Source organism: Ambystoma mexicanum, chromosome 8 (genome assembly GCF_040938575.1).
Source record: "Ambystoma mexicanum isolate Mex_15411 chromosome 8, UKY_AmexF1_1, whole genome shotgun sequence".
NCBI lineage: Eukaryota > Metazoa > Chordata > Amphibia > Caudata > Ambystomatidae > Ambystoma > Ambystoma mexicanum.
This window is the reverse complement of record NC_090929.1, coordinates 398,352,726-398,366,918: the sequence shown is the minus strand read 5'-3', so window position 1 is coordinate 398,366,918 and position 14,193 is coordinate 398,352,726. Positions and strand designations below refer to the sequence as shown.

Sequence of the window (14,193 nt, the reverse complement as noted above, 5' to 3'; positions counted from 1 at the left end):
TCTTAGATATGTTGCCATCGATCCTTGGGTGGGAAGGCCCTGGCCAGGCGAGTGTCCAAGACCGTTCTGATAAATCGGATGAACCTAGAGGGCTAAAGCCTGAGGCTTCTAGAGCTTCAGGGAGAAGCCCATGCTGTGCAACATGTTGCACATGCAGAACAGATATGCCTTGGTCTGGTCTGGGAAGGGAGCTTGGATGATCCAGCCATCCAGATACTGAAAGACCTGAATGCCTTCCCTTCTGAGACAACATGCTACCACTGCCAACTGCTTGGTGAACACCTTGGGTGACGGTGATAGGCCAAACACAGGACTTTGAATTGGTAGTGGCAGCGCCCCACTATGAATCTCTGGTACTTCCTGTGCCTTCTGTGAATAGGTACATGGAAGTAGTTGTCCCGGAGATCCAGGGAGACTAGACTATCCTGCGTGTTGGGGGCTTGAAGGTTCGGAGCCAGAGTAGTAAGCATCTTGAAGTTATCCTTGCCCAAGTATAGATTCAAGAGCAGCAGATCTAGAATGGGACACCGGAAAATAAGTAACGTACCAGCTCAGAGTCGGGTACTGGATCTATGGCCCGCTTAGCTAGAAGCCGAGGAACCTACTCCAGCAGGTGTCTATGAGTACCTCTGCCTGAGCCCTATTTAGACAGTGCTGCACTTGCTTGCTGGAGGGAGCTGGTCTTCTGCCCCTAAGTGTGAAGGAGGTGAAGGGGTGAAAAAAACCTATCCCTGCCAGTGAAGGTCACAGGCTGTTGCTGCTGAACCGGTAGGCCCAAAGACTTGGCAATCGCCTTTTAAGTGTGGAACCTTTGGAGGTACTCATCAGCTTTTGTTGCGAACAAATTGTTGCCATCAAAGGGCATGCCCAGGAGTTTGGCTTGTACATCAGGGCCAAACCCAAGGTACACAGTACCTTCTCAACATCATTCCAGTGGCCATCGTCCTAACCACATAATCAGAAGTATCCATGCCAGGTTGGAGGATATGACGTAAAGACTCCTTGCCATCCTTTAAAAGGGTTTCAAAGCCCTCCGTCATATCACCTGCAGTGAGGTGCTCAGCTCTCTCTGACACCGTGGACTAAAGACCAAAGGAGAATTAGGCGGAGGCACATGAGGTGCTGAAGGACCTCAGGCCCAGTCTCTTTGAAATAAAAACCTTTCTTGCTCAGGCATTCAGTCTTTTGCTCTCCCTGTCCGGAAGCCAGAAGGGGAAAGACGTGGTCTTCAGGTTTGTGTGGCTGCCTGCACAACTAGTCTCACTGGGGAGGCATGAGAAGACAGGAATAACGTGTCAGAAGGGGCAGCCCTGTTCTTTTTTGCCCGATCGCAGTCCACAGATGGGGCCCAGGCCATTTTTTACTAAAATTTAATGACTGATGCTTCGGCTGCTGAGTCAAATAGCAGGAGGGTCTCTATTCGTGGAACTTCATCCAGAATGATGTATTTTTTAAATGCTTGGTGGCTATGACTTTATGGATGGGTAAGCAAGTGTTAGACTAGGCGTGTTTGATCATTGAGGGGTTGTTGTGACTCAATTGGTTAACTCCAAGTGCACCATGGATCTAAGAAGATCCTAAGGTGTCAACCTCTTCAGCGATCAGCCATTGAAAAAAGTCTGGTGCCTTTTTCAGGATAGGAGCAGGGAGCATATCAAACTCTGGAGAAGTGTCCAGACCACTTGCGTCTTGCAAGTCAGCTGCAAGATCCATCAAGTAACCTTTCTCTCCATACAATTCCTCCTGGAAGTCCCCAAATTACCTGGGGCATGAGCTGCAAGTGATTACCCACGGGTGAAAGAGACCTCTTGGGGTGGTGCTTCTTTTTGTCCTTGCGGACTGGGGACCATTCTTCTGTCCAATGGTTTGTGACCTCAAACTGGTCCTTTTGACGCCCTTCTCCAGAAAGGTGAATAATTTCACCACCTATTCAAGAAGCACATTGGGGTGCATCGATAGGCATGACCCATAGTCCTGCGTGTTATGCTCCTCAGAGGCAATACTGGCAAACCGTTACGATTAGAGACATACATCTGATGGCTGTAGTCAAAGCAGGGTTTTAAACCAGAGGTCTTCAACAATTTAGCATGGCGTGAAACGAGAAGTAATAAACTTCAAACAAAGCAGTGTTCCTGAAGCAAGCAGAGTGAGTGGAAAAAGGAACTAAGGTTACGGGGTGCAGTGCCTCAATATATATTTTGGCAGTGATGTCATGTCTAGCATGGAGCACACAGACATGTAGGCTGGAGCTGTCACGCTGTGCCATATGGCAACAGAGATGTTTCCGAAGAGCAGCTGTGCTCGGAGTCAGATATCATAGATGAGGAATGTGCAGGACGAAGGAATCCATTAGAATGTGTTTCATTATCCTAGGAGCCCAACTTTGAAACTCAGTCCCTGTTCACCTCAGAGCCAGTCACTCAAAACCACCTCAAGTTATGAAAAGCATTAAAGGTGAGTTTTTCCCTTCATGAACATGATTACAATCAGACTGTGTAGACACGTTCCCACAAAAAATCCACAAGCAACACTGCACCCTCCTTCAAGAAACAGCAGATACAAACAACGTAATCCTATTGTATAGCCCATCAATCACCTCATTCTACCAGGGCAACAAAGTCTGAAATCAATAGAACTACTATCAAATGGTGAGTCTCATCTTTTCATCATTACTTATTGGTTGGCCTGCAAAATTAGAATTACATCAGTTTACATACCAACGGAGAAAATACAACTCGCCTTCGGAGGAAGCTTTCATGTAACATGTCAAGGGAGGAGCATTAGAGACTAATAATAGTCTAATAATAATACTAAACTAATAATAATGATGAAGGCGTCTGTACTATCAGTTTTCCCTAAGACCCAGCCAATTGCGAAGAAACCAGCTATCGTGCCACCATTGCATCACCATCAGTATGATGGTGGTGTGGCGGATAAGAGAAAGGCCCTGCGTCTCGAACATCGCCTTATCATGGGCGTGATATCGGATCCCTCTGCGCGTTCACTATCCTTGAAAAAAGAAAAAGCACTTACCGTTCGTGGATCAAATGCCACCGGTACACTTCCAAATGCGCCCATTAGCGGAATTTGGTCCATTTGGCCTCTTCCAATAACCTGCGCATATTTTGGAGAGCTATTGATGGGAATCATTCTGCGCCCAGCCTCCTTGGGGTTCCTACCAATGCATGGGTTGAGCACATCAGGAACGCCTTGGGGAGAGGAGTGGCAAGTGCCGCCGCCTGTTGTGTCCCTTTGGGTAGATGGCATTATTGCCTCACCCAGAATGTTATTAATAAGATCATTCTGGGCAGTAAGTCTTCTAAGGCCCTTGGGCTTGATGGCATCTGTAATACGAGCATTAAGAAAGATGCCAATCGGGGGGGCGCTGTTGAGCGCCGTTCAAGATGGCCGCCTGAAGGTGACTCTCCGTGGCAGACGGGCTGCAAAATCCTTTTTTCGTGGCACTTCCCGCTCCTACACCCGTATCCTGAGCACACGACTCGACGGGGGATGGCTTGGGCTCCATCTGGCCCGAACCCTGAGAAGAAACGGAGCCGGGGACCGTGAGATCCGGACACCGTCTGTCTCTGCACCCCTCCCCCACCTGCGAGGCGGCTCACGCTGACGACCGGGCCCGACTGGGTTGAAGCGCCGGGCCTCTCTACTCACCGGTGCCGCCACCCGCCCCCGGCGGCGACCCCCGCCCGCCCCTGCTGAGACGGGCCGATCATCGAGGCCCCCTTTGGAGTCTTCATTCCGCCCTACTCCCACGGAGGGTGGACACACTCGGCTGAAGCTGCTGCGGACCTGCTCCCTGGGGCCCCGCTGCCCCCGGCGTGGGGTACGCCGGAGGGGGCGTCGAGCTGCGGCGCGCCCTTGTACACCTGGTGCCGTGCTCCCCCACCTGCCACACGACACCGGTCCTCGGACCCAATAAGGTACGTGGAGGAGGGACGCTCCCTGGGTTGCGCCGCGTCCGGGTGCCGCCGAGGCCGGACTCCTGGACACGAGGGGGCACCCCGCAGTTACAGGGACCTCCACCCATCACGGCCGAGGAGCCTCCGGGCTCTACTTCTCTCGGGCGCCCACCCCGCTCTGGGGACCTGCTTGTACTTGTGATACCTACTGGGGGGATCCCGGTACCATCCACGTCTCGGCTCTGGCGGGCCTCTTGCCCGGGGGACCGCCGCTGCCTGCGTTCGACAAATACGGCCCTGAACCACAGCCCACTCACCGCACCGGCAGTTTATAAGACTGAGTGGGGCTCTTCCCCATCTCGCCCGGATAGCCACATCTGGAACGTCGCTTCTGTGGTAGCCATCACACGTCACTGCTCACCACTCCTGCGTTTGTCTACGCCCGAGCTCCTCGGATCGCGCCCTTCATATCATCTGGAGCTGACTGATCCCTCGCAGGCTACATCGGCAGTCACAAGCTTTACGCACACGTTGCCGCTGCCACTTGCCTCCCCCCGCTCCTCACCATACCTTGCACGCTCCTCAGCGGGTTGTACGAGTTGAGCTCCTCGGCTCTCTCTCCTTGAGCCGCTGTGCTCCCCCTCTCATACCACTGAAACTCAACGCCGCCACTATGACCAAGGGAGCTGCAAAGAGACAGGTCTCCATCAATATGTTTGCGAAACCACCGGCGAGATCATCGGAGGAGGCCGCCGACCTAGCCCCCACTGCGTCATCATCCGCCACAGCTCCGGAGTCCCAAAACATGATGGACTTTATCCGGGAGGGCTTCTCCGCACTCCACTCCAAACTGGACGACATGAACGGCACTATATCTTCTATCAAAGCCCACATTGAGAGGACAGATAGCCGGGTGGCGGAGGTCGAGACACGAGTGAGTTCCGCTGAGGATGCACTGGGCTCTCTACGCTCTGAGGTCGTCGCTCTCTCCAACAGAGTCCTGGAGGTGGAGAAAAAGAACGAGGATTTGGAATCCCGATCAAGACACAATAACCTCCGAATTATAGGGGTCCCTGAGAATGAGATCCATGAATCAATGGAAGACTTTGTTGAACACACATTGCTGGCTCTCCTAGATTCTCCCAAACTCTCCCCGCAGTTCACTATAGAGCGTGCACATCGTGCTCTGACGGCTAAACCCAAACCTGGTGCTCCTCCTCGTCCCATCATAGCCCGTGTGTTGAATTTTCACGACCGCGATGCCCTCCTTAGGGCCGCGAGACTCAAGGGCGAGCTCTTACTGGACGGCGCAAGGATCCATCTCTACCCAGACTTTTCAATAGCTGTCCAGCGCGAACGCAAGTCCTTTCTAGCAGTAAAGCGCAGGCTGCGTGATCATTCAATCAAATACGCAATGCTCTATCCTGCCAAACTTCGCATAGAACATGCCAACCGGGTGTTCTTTTTCACCCTCCCGGAGGAGGCCTCCAGATTCCTGGACGAACAGTTCCCGGGCTGACCTCCCCCCCCCCCCGCTGATCATGGCTAGGGGTTCTTTTCGAGCCTATTGTGGAGGGACCAGGCCCGGTCATTCCCTTACTCTGGAACCACGCTGTTTCTTAGTTTTGTACTCTGCTCTGATGGTTTCTCTTATATGGTTACGTGCCACATCAATATGTGCAAACTCTCCGTTCAAGCTATGTGCAAATTTTCATTGCTGGCACCTTAAGTTTCACATTGACCTGCCATGCCCGGAGAGACACGGCCAATCCGGCCTACAGCCCCCCCAGGCGCTGATGCCTTTGGTTTGGTTTTTGTTGAGGGGGTTTGGGATCGCCATCCCTCTGTTTGGGGGAGGGATGTGGGAGGGGGTGGGACATGTTGGGGGTTATGTTATAAAAAGCTTGGTGTTGGCAGCAGGGACGGACAGCAGGGCGATACTCAAAGACTGGCACTGCAGGAAAGCTAATCTGACCTACAGGTCAGGGATACTCTACTGGATCCGGCATCAATGTCTGAGGGCGATGTGACTTTTATGAGCTGGAATGTGCGGGGTTTGGGTAATTACAAGAAGATGAGGCAGCTCCAGCTGCTGGCTGAGCGCCACGGGTCCAAGGTCCTTTTCCTGCAGGAGACACATGCCCGCACGGAACAATGCATGAAATTCGCCAAAACATGGGGCCCTCATAGATTTTTCACCAACTTTTCTTCCCAAAGCCGCGGGGTAATGACCCTCATACATAAGAGCCTCAAGTTAACTCTTATCTCTTCACAAATAGACCCTCAGGGTAGATATGTGTTGTTGCATGCCACACTTCAAAATAGGGAGGTTGTCCTGCTAAACATTTATGGTCCCAATATAGATGACCCGGATTTCTACACTCAGGTCACGTCTCTCCTCGATGGATTCCCCTTATTCCCATCCTCTAGGGGGGTGATTTCAACACAATTTTTGATGTAATCCTTGACAGATCTGGGTCCAGACCCCGCCAGCTTTCCAGAGCGGCCTATGCTGCACTGTCATCCCTACCCCGTCTCGCTATGGTTGATGCATGGAGGTTCTTCTACCCGGATTCTCGAATCTATTCCTTCTACTCCTCAGTCCATGATTCCTATTCCCGCATCGATAGATGGGTGATCTCCAATGAGTTGGTTAAGAATGTCCTACAACTGACGATCCTCCCCAGAACCTTGTCCGATCACTCTCCTGTTACCATCACTGTGAGTTGGGGCCCGGATCCTGGTCGAACCCGTCGTTGGAGGCTGAAACCCCTTTCCCTTCTAGACCCGGAGTTCAGTTCTGACCTCGAGGTGTCTATCGAGGAGTTTTTCGAGACAAATACAGGCTCAGTAGCATCACAGGCTACCTTATGGGAGTCCTTCAAGGTCTATATTAGAGGGATGGCACTGTCGAAGGAGAGTGGTATTCTTAAGTCGATCCGTGGGGCTCTCACCGAGAGTGAATCTAAATTATCGATCCTTGAGACCAAATGCTCGCTACACTCCACCCCGGGGACCCTGGCGGAGATCGGGGTGGAGCTGGACACGTTCCGGTCCCTTGCAGAGCGCGAACAAACATTTCTGGATAACCCTGGCATGGCGAGGAGATACGGAGAGGGCGAGCGACCTGGCCGATTTCTAGCGAGGCTGCTCCGCCATGAGACGGGGGCCCCGCGTATACTTGGGATCGAGAGGCCGGATGGCTCCATGGCGGTCACCTCACAGGACATTAACACGGAATTCTTTACATTCTATGAAACCCTATATTCCAACTTCGATGAGGTGCCGGTGACGGAGATCGATTCCTTTCTTGATGCTCTCCCCCTATCTACTCTCTCCCCGGAGGCCGCGGGCTCTCTGGACTCTCCACTCAGGCTGGAGGAGCTTTCCGACGCTGTGGACTCCCTGTCCTCGGGGAAGGCTCCCGGCTCGGATGGTATCCCAGTCGAATTTTATAAGCGCTACAAGCCATTGCTACTCCCTCACCTGATGGCGCTCTGGGATGAATCGGTTGAGGCTGGTGCTTTTCCCCCTTCACTCCGGGAAGCCACAATTAAAGTACTACTTAAATTGGGTAAATCCCCCACGCACTGCGGCTCGTACCGCCCGCTGTCACTTATCAATTGTGATGTAAAAATATATGCCAAGGCTCTGGCGCTTCGCTTAGCTCCCTTTCTACCATCTATTATCCACCCGGATCAGGGGGGCTTTATCCCGGGTCGCTCCACCTCTCTGAACCTTAGGCGCCTCTTCAACATACTTAAAAGAATTCACCCCGAGACACAAGCGGTGGCTGCCATTCTCGACATGCAAAAGGCGTTTGACCCCGTTTCATGGCGGTATCTGTGGCGGGTCCTTGTGAATTGTAAATTTGGTCCCTCATTTCTCTCATGGGTTAAACTGCTGTACTCGGCTCCTGTGGCTAGGGTCCGCTCTGACGACCGTTGTTCCCCTCTCTTTGAGATCGCCAGGGGGACGAGACAGGGCTGCCCTTTTTCTCCCCTGATCTTCGCCATAGCGATAGAGCCCTTCGCTGATATGCTCCGCCAATTTCACGCACATAGAGGTCTTCGCACCGCGGGCCACACGGACATAGTGTCACTATACGCGGACGATGCATTGCTGTTTATACGTTCTCCCTCTTCCAATTTAGCCCCAATATTGGAAGATGTCAGGCTCTTTGGCCGAATCTCGGGCCTCAAGGTGAATTGTTCGAAATCCACACTTTTCCCACTTACAGAATGCACCCTCCCCCCTCCTGACACCCAGGGGTTCACATGGGCCCAGTCTACTGTTACTTACTTGGGGATTGAGGTGACACGCCACCGAGCCTCGACTTTTCACGAAAACTACCAGAAATATCTTACACACCTATCATCCAAAGTTCGGATCTGGGACAAACTCCTGATATCCCTTGCAGGCAGAATAGGCCTACTGAAAATGGTGGTGTTGCCCCAGCTACTATACAGGTTCACCAACATTCCCGTGTGGCCAGGAGGGGACTTCTTCAGCGAATTGACTCGTACAATCAACACATTTCTCTGGCACTCGGGCGCGGTCCGTCTTAAACTCGAAACCTTGTCCACCCCTATGATATACAGGGGCTTTGGTGCTCCTGATTTCCTGAAATACTGGCTGGTATCCCAAATTCAATACGCATCCCACTGGTTTAGCATAGAGGACTCCCCCCCACACGTCAAGCTCGAGAAGCTTGCGGTCTGCGACCGCGATATCCGCTCCTTGGTGATACAACCTGTTCCCCTGGCGCTGGACTCACAGAGCCCAGTCGCCTGCACATCCTTGGCATTAGCAAAAACATGGAAGCTGTCTGGCACTGTTTATACCTTCCACGGCAACCTCCCTCTCTGGAACTTCTTCCCCGGGGTCCTACGGGTATCACCTGCTATGGTTTGACGCTGGGCCGGGGCGGGATACGAGCTGATGCGCGATGCGTTTGACCAGGGTATATTTATTGAATGGCCCGACCTCCCATTGCCCTTGAGAACTGGCCAGTGCGTATGGCTCCAATACCCATCCCTTCGCAGGTTCCTCAAACGCCACTACCAGATGTTTCCAGCACTACCACCTGACAACCCTATCATTGAGGAACTCACCTCCCCCTCACCCACTAGAGGTAAAATATCCAGATTATACACTATGCTGCAGTCAAGATCCATCTCAGATTTCTCTAAACTGAAGCGAGCATGGGAGGCGGACCTGGGTGTTGAAATGTCCGACGAGCGCTGGGCACACCTCTGTGACCGCATACATCGTGTGTCTTTCAACTCTCGTTTCAAGCTGATTCAGTTTAAAGTTTTACACAGGTTTCACTTCACCCCGATCAGATTGCACCGCATATCCAATGTTAACCCGTCTAGCTGCCCCAGATGCGGTCAAGACTCAGCTGATTACATCCACATGATTTGGTCCTGTCCCCGCATCTCACAGTTTTGGGAGGCAGTCTGCTCGACGATGTCTGCTATGCTCGACCACCCCATCAGTCCCTCCCCGATGGTCTGTCTCTTTCACGACCTCCCAGGCCTCCCTCGGAATCCCAGGAAACTTGCCGGCCTCTGCATGCTTCTCGCAGTACGTTCCATCCTACTTTGCTGGCTTCGCCCCTCACCTCCCACACATGCCCAATGGCTAAGGGCGGTCACATGGACCTCGGACACAGAGGAAGCCTGGTCTCACCTACAGCCTACCCACTCCAGGCCCAGGAATATCTGGCTTAGATTCCGATCCTACATGTCGGATCTGAGTACGACATCGGACACGTCCTCCCCAGCAGCTTCTCCTCGCCTTCACGGGGCCTCACCCCTCACATAGCACCCGGCCATTTCGCTCATGTCCTCAAAAATGCCTAATGTTTATGTTTATATCGTAATGTAACTACTGTATGTCTGTTTTGCATATAATGAGCTTACACTGTATTTTCCTGGCGCTGTTCGCCCATGTTTTGCTGCCACGCTAAATGAATAAAAAGAAGTTTAAAAAAAAAAAGAAAGATGCCAATCGGTGGGCGGTTGCTTTAGACTGTCTCTTTCGATGGATTGGTGAAGCACACGTCATTCCATCTTCCTGGTATGATAGCATCTTTGTGCTTGTTTGGAAGAAGGTGGCCCGTGATAAGCCGGGCAACTACCGCCTCCTTGCAATGTTTGATGCATCCTCCAAAATCTTTGCCTGTATGCTTCTTGATGATCTTTGGGATTGGGTGGTGACCGCTAATCTGATAAAGCCCAACCAAACAGGATTCCAAAAAGGACTTGGCACTATGACTAATTCCCTTGCCCTCCAAACCGTTATCCAACAGGCCTGGGTTACCAGAAAGTGTACAGTCTACGTGGCGTTTATTGATTATAGCGCAGCGATTGACTCGGTCAGTCGCAACAAACTGTGGTGCAAACTCTCAGCTTGGAACATCCCTGTAGATTTATTGGCTATGATTATCCACCTCCATTGTGATGCTCGGGTCAAAGTCCAGTTGGACCGACTGGGCAATACCTCTCCCTGGATCCTTACGCTACGTGGACTCAAGCAGGCATGTCGATTGGCTCCTCTTTTGTTCAACCTATATCTCGCTGATATGGGAGCGGCTCTGGTGAATCCCGACTCGATACCCCACAAACTGGGTGACTTCCCCCTTCAATGGATGGGGTTTGCTGACAATATTATTTTGTTGGATTTAACCCCTTTTGGTCTCCAGGCTGCATTGGAGGCTTTGAACTGTTACTCTGATGCCTTGGATTGATGATCAACATCTCCAAAACAAAGATTATGGTATTCCATCTTCTTGATCAAAAGAAGATCCCCATACCTTGGCACTTGGAGAAGGAAAAAGTCGAGATTGTCCAAGAGTACAAGTATCGGGTGTCCTCTTTGATGGAGGCCTAAGTGGTAGTAGTCACCTAGGTAACACCAGACTAAGGTGTGCACAAGCCTTGGGGGCCCTGGGAAAAATGGCCCGTTTGGATGGAGTTTACTCCTTAGGGATCTTGGTCAAATTATTTTTGATAAAGATTGCCCTTTGCTAATGTACGGTGCTGTTCTCTGGCAGCCTGCTAACATGGCGGGTGTGCCCATACTGGAATACTTTTTACTTAAGAGGTTGCTCCGGCTTCCTATTAGGACTCCCGTCCAGACCATCTTCTTGGAGTTTGGGATTTACTCCTGCATGGCAAGACTGTAGCTGTCCTCCCTGAATTTTCTTTGGCAACTTCCCAATGCTGAGGCTGGTACTCTAAACTTCGCTAACGAGCCGACTGCTCCTATATCCACTGCATGAAGGGTAGTGCCATACATAGTTTGGTCACGGTTGGGAATAAATGGTTGGCTCAGTTCCCGGGCGTTACCTTAAATTGCCCATTTCCCCAGTTCAAATCTGCCATGAGTGTGGCTGTTTACAGCATTTTCGTAAGTAATATTTGGTGCACCTGGCTTCCTTGTCAAATAGTGGTCTATTCTTCAAATACATTTCTGCCCATCCTGGGCCCCCTAATTACATCATCAACCAATTTGTGAGCAACACAATGGTCTGGGACTACTTTAAACTCAAAACTAATTATTTTAAGAGTTTTGAAATCACGGGGGCCTGGTTACACATCCCCAGACCTGCCGGGATGTGCCGCCTCTGTGGCTGTGGTGCCCTAGAGTCGGTTCAGCATTTGTTAATCCATTTTGAATCTGTGGGATCAGGAGAGCAGCATGTGTGGCAGCGGGCAGCTAGCTAGCAATAATCTGTCAGGAAGGTGCTCTGTTTCTCCTTGCCCATGGGTGTGGTTGGGCTTAAACACTAATGGGTATTAGTACTCCAATGCATTATTGGGACAGGTAGTGGGAATGTTGTTGGAATTTTAACCAATGTATTGTGTCTAATTGTGTTCGCAGTTGGCCAACCGTGGTTTCTTTTAATTGATGTCTGTGCCTAAAGCTGTTAAAATATACGGCTAATAAATACAAGTTGCAAGAAAAAATAAAAAATAAAAAAATATACGGCTATATCACACAGTAATGAAACAAAAAAAAAAAAGTGAGCCAATTGAGTCACAAAATCCCCTCAATGATCAAACACGCCTAGTCTTACACTTGCTTACCCATCCATAAAGTCATAGCCACTAAGCATTTTAAAAAAAACTTTGACATCATTCCAACAAACCTAACCACCCACAATCCCCCACACTACAAAACTATCACCATGATTAAACAGACCACCATAAGGCATCATATTAACTGGAGCACAATCCTCTCTCTCTCTAAGTGCAACTATTGGTACAATCCCAACCTCTCCGCCCTTAAACCTAAGTATAGGGCAGCGGAGCGGAAGTGGAGGGCATTCGGCGAACCCCCAGACAAACTGGCCTGGCACCTGCTCCAAAGGCAGTACAGACTCTGTCCCCTCTAAGAAGAGCGCCTACATCCAAGCCCGCATCTCTGCAGCATCCAACGACTCGGCCAAACTATTTAAAATCTGCAAGGAGCTGGCCACTCCTGCTGCAGTCTCTACCTCTCCTGTTCCCACCCAGGCCCTCGCCACGGCCTTGGCCTCTGATTTCACTACTAAAACTCAGGACATCCTGTCCACCCGCTCTTCCTCTACCTCCTCTCACTCATCCTCTACCACTTCTGGCCCGTCTCTCCTCCTCCTTTCATCTGTTCACCCCTGTCAATGTTTCTAGACAAGTCTGATATAAGTCTGATATACGAAAGTCTCGTCAAAGCAGGTTCTCCCCTGCTCATCCAGAACAATCAAGGACCACATCGACACCCTTGCTCCAGCCTTGGCCGATTTGTGCAATGACTCCATTACCACTGGAACTTTGCCCTCCCTCTTAAGCACTCTTTTGTGCACCCTCTGGACAAACTCTTGGAAAAGCAGGCAATGTCCCAGCTTAATCTACATACTGAAGCTGTTGGTGGCCTCCATGACACCAGTCTGGCTTTAGAACTGGTTGAATCACGGAAACTGCTCTCCTGACCACCCATGAAGACTTTTTCTCCAATCCTGATTCTAATCTCCCTTCTGTCCTCATTCTCCTCGATTTATCCTCAGCTTTTGACACAGTCGACCATGCCATCCCGCTCAATGGTCTCTGTGACAACCTTGGTATTACTGATCAGGCCCTGGCCTTTCTAACAGACCGACCCTCTCAGGTCCAACTGGGGTCTTTCCTCTCTTCTATCACTCTCTCTACTTGTGGTGTTCCCCAAGGGTCTAACCTCTCTCCTTAGCTCTTCCACCACAACCTCGCACCTCTTGCCCACCGCATCGGTACTTTATGCTCCAATTTTCAATGTTATGTGGATGACACTCGGCTCTCTTTCAGGCTCCTGTAACCCACCTCTGCTTCTTCTCTCATACCAGACTCGCTGGTCGCAATTCAGGAATGGTGTGCCATCAATTATCTCTGCCTTAATGCCAGTAAGACTGAGATCATCCTCACTGTGACACCTGCTCCCTCCTTTCCTTTCTCTCTCTGTCTGCCCACTCTGGGCCCTCTTCCTGCTCCTTGCTGTGAGGCTAAGAACCTTGGTGTCCTCTTCGACTCCACCCTCCCCTTCTCTCCTCACATCTCTGACATCTCTAAGAAGTAAAACTATCAGCTGAACCTCCTCAGACGTATTCTTCCTTTTCTCACTTTCCCCCAGAAGCTCACTGTCTCCAGAGCTCTGGTCCTCTCTAGGCTGGACTATTGCAACAGCCTCTTTCTAAATCTTCCTGCCTCTACTCTTTGACCATTACAACTTATTCAGAAGTGGACTGTGAGACTTGTCCTTGGCTTCAAGCCCAGGGATCGTATCCATCCAGCTCTGAAATCTCTTCACTGGCTCCCCGTGGCTGCAAGGATCAAGTTGAAGACCATCTGCATCATCCATAAGGCTTTCTGGGGTCTGAGACCGCTCTAACTCCAACTTTCTCTTCCAAAACAGCTTCCTTCTCGAGCTCTGCGCTCATCCACCACCAAATCTCAGAGTCAGACACTTCTCCAAGCTGAGAGTTGGGGGCAGATGTATCTCCTCGGCTGGGGCCTCCCTCTGGAACAGCCTCCCTGCCTCTCTCAAACTTGAGCAGAACCACCTCTGGTTCCGTAAGCAACTCGACCTTCCTTTCCACTTTCTCTCTTCCTCTCCACTGCTGATGCACCCGACTGCTCCACGCACTGGTCACCCTCTGAACTCAGGCCCAGGCTCCTGCATGTCCAGTTGCCCCTGCACTGCCTCCAGGCTCCCCAGCACTTAAGGGTCTGTATCTGCAACCCTACAGTCCCTTCTCTCT

At 51.1% G+C, this 14,193-nt stretch overlaps 1 protein-coding gene across 5 annotated transcripts in view; it reads right to left on the bottom strand.

Annotated features, from left to right (window-relative positions):
* The window catches only part of CDK5RAP2 (CDK5 regulatory subunit associated protein 2), a 2,172,192-nt gene that overhangs the window by 961,428 nt on the left and 1,196,571 nt on the right, over positions 1 to 14,193 (bottom strand). The gene's annotated exons all lie outside the window — the stretch shown is intronic.